The following is a 3277-nucleotide window of genomic DNA, read 5'->3' on the forward strand; positions in this document are numbered from 1 at the left end:
AAGACTTCCTCAGTGGAATATTTCTAGGCAACTTGCTTTCATAACTCAGGTACATAACTTTCACTCATGAGAGTTTGTGAAAATGTGGTTTTAGGCTTAACCTACATCTTCTATTTCACAGACTTGGCAATGGTCAAGCCCTGGGACCTTTCAGCCCATGGTCTGTGGGCTGCTCTGGCAAACACTGATGGAATCATTTTAAATAAAAACAGGAAGTCCTGAAATAAGGACAAATCCTACAAAGAGTAACTACAGCACTGCTGCCGAGTGGCATGGCACCATGACATAGCTCCAATAGGGATCGTGGTGGCCACAGGTAACACAAATGGCATCATGCCTTTCACAGCAGAGAATCCCTAATCCAAAACAGCAGCCCTTGTTTCCTTCAAGCAGCTTCCAGTAAAAAGAATAGCTTCCCTACCCCGATTTACTCTAAACCTCTTTGTATAGATTTGCTGGTCACCAGATCTGTCAAATAGATGCGATGAAATGACAAATTTCTCAGCTTACTGTATCCAGCAGTGGTGCACCGAAGAACCCTTGTGTTTGAAATCTCTCTGATCTCTTCTTCCAGCTGCCACACAAAGCTTGCTGCTTCTAAGGGTCCTGGGAACACCTGCCCACACAATCTAGGACGATCTCCTTATAGGAAAGAAACAGCTGTGCCTCAGAACATGAGGCAAGCAAGGCAGGATCTTTCCTCATACTCACAGGTTCTAGGAAGTAGAGAGGGACATCTTTGGAGCTCATTTCAGAAATTCTGCTTACCACAGCTGTAAACACTGAACGCATGCTTCACTGTAGGTGGCCCGTAGGGTGTCATTAAGTTTCCAAATTGGCAGTTTCTTTTCCTGAGAATTTGGGATAACAACCCTTTTTCGGGACTCAACACATCATGATAATGATTGCAAATTCAAATATTTGTTTGCAAATATGTGGTTGCTACAACAAACGTCCTCAGCAGGTTCAATATGCTGTGTTGACCTTACTACACAAGACCATGCTGCTGATGCCCCTTGCCTTTCCCATTGTAAGGAGACTGTGCCCCGATGCCCTTCTTGGGGGTGGTGAGAGCTAGATCTTCTCTATCTCACTTACTTCATCCACCCTGTAACTATGGCCAAGGGACCAGACAGAGTTCAGGATGTGCTGTAGTTTACATCTTCAATGTCCTTCAAAGGCCCATGTCAAAGTCATGGTTCCCAGTTTGTGGTGCTCTTGGGAGGTAGCATGACCTTTAAGAGGTCTGGAGGGAGGAAGTCAGGTCACTGGGGGCAGGCTCTTGAAGGAGATATGGGAATTCTGACCCCTATGTCTCTCTTTCCTCTTTTTTCCCTCTCTCTCCTTCCGTCTCTGTCTTTGCAAGTGCCATGAGTTGAACAGCTATCCTCTGCCTGTCATGATGTACTATGCCACCAAGGCCCAAGGCAACAGGGCCAAGCAACTATAAACTGAAATTTTTAAAACTGTGATCCGAAATAACCTTTTCCTCTTTTTAAGTTGAATATCTTATGTATTTTGTTACAATAAGGGAAAGCTAACTAACAGGAAGGGTACTTAAGGAGTTGTTTGTTTGTTTGTTTTTTGCTTTGTTCTATTTTTTTCTTTGAGGGGTGGGAAGGAGGTTAAAAAAAGAAAGTTTGTTATCTGCCTCAAAGAGCTTTTGCAAAGGAGGGAGGATTCATTTTCAAAACACATCAACATGGATGAACACCATTCTCACAGCTTTCACATCAATTTGAATTCAAGCAATTAATATGTGTAATATGTTTTTTCTTAAAACCAGTGTATTCATATGGACACACAGGTACTCCTTATATTTTTGTTCACTTATGAAAGGAATTGGCACTTTGGCTTCAAAAAAAATTTTTTTTAAAAATCACAAATCCAACTTGTCTTTGATTTGGGTCTGAATTAATTACTAAGAAACCATTCAGCAATAATGACCTCAAACATTTAAATATCCTCTGAAACTTCAATTCATTAAGGGACTGCTTACTCTTAAGAACTATGCCACCAGTAAGGGAATGAGGTAAGAATTCTCATTCTGGATGCCAAGTTCAAGGCAAAGTATCAATAATCTCCTCACTTTTGCAATATCTATAAATAAAAATAGATGGAGGGGATAAGATAAAACAATGTTAAGTTTAAAAGTGCATACAGAACTCAGAAATACCTTTTCATTTAATTTGCCACTTTAGCTCAAAATATGCTCATAAGAAAAATAACCACTTAAAGGAAAATATTAGTTACATTGTTGCTGTTTAGAACTTTTTGAGAGCAAAAGAATGAATACTGATCAACTTTCCTGGCTAAAACTTAATCATTTGTCCTGAAATAGGTTATTTTTTAAGTTGAACATCTATTTATGCCTTGAAAATTCAAAGCAGAAAGAAAAATCACAAAAAGCTAGTAACTGCATCAATACATCTACACAGATGTTTGCTTGTAGTTTTTGGTATCCAAAACCTTTTTTCCACATATTGCACAGATGACCTTTTTTTAGGCACAGCCCTGGCAGTAATGGGAACCTGGTTGGTGCGCAGAACTTTTACAAATTCTGCAAGTGGAGAATTTATTCTTTCCATATGGATCAAATCTTGCTTTTTTTGAAGTCAAAGCTTTATTTTCATTCAGCTTTCTTCCACCACTTTCTGTGGTATTCCTTGCATCATCTTCCATATATCTGGAGTGATAACAGTTTCTTTTCACATTTTTCGCACACCATCCTTCCGTCTACGGTTCCCTCAGACACAGAAGCAGCAGCAACTCAAAAAACATCAACACTACCAAGGAGTTTAATAAAATGGTAACATTAAGAAAAATGATAACATTTTTATACCTAAGGGCATTACCTCTGGCCCTGAAGGACAAGGAAAAGGGGTAATCACCATATTGCTGAGGGCTTTACAGGTAGAGGAACACAACCATCTCTAACCCACAGCCTGACAAACAAAACACCAGGAGAAAAATACCCCAAGGTCTCTCTCTTCCCCCATCCCGGGGAATCCAACTGTACTTCACATGTATAAAATAATCCAACAACATCGAATGGAAGGTGGAGTAGAGAAGAAACTGACCTAAGTTCCTTTGTAAATGAATTAAGTCTGTGAGACTAAAAGTTAAATGAACTGCACATAAACACTGCACTCTAGTTGACAAAGCTATTCTCCATAGGGTATAAAATAAGAGTTTTTTTAAATGGCCACATGGATAAACAATTGAACTATTAAATAAATAGATGACAGACGGAGGGAAGCCAAGTTTCTCACTGTTG

At 39.5% G+C, this 3277-nt stretch overlaps 1 pseudogene; it reads right to left on the minus strand.

Annotated features, from left to right (window-relative positions):
- Nucleotides 1-2430: 2430 nt before the first annotated feature.
- Nucleotides 2431-2771, minus strand: LOC114090694 (cysteine-rich PDZ-binding protein pseudogene; annotated as a pseudogene).
- Between the last annotated feature and the right edge of the window lie 506 nt (nt 2772-3277).

This window comes from Marmota flaviventris, chromosome 15 (assembly GCF_047511675.1).
Source record: "Marmota flaviventris isolate mMarFla1 chromosome 15, mMarFla1.hap1, whole genome shotgun sequence".
NCBI classification, from domain to species: Eukaryota; Metazoa; Chordata; class Mammalia; order Rodentia; family Sciuridae; genus Marmota; species Marmota flaviventris.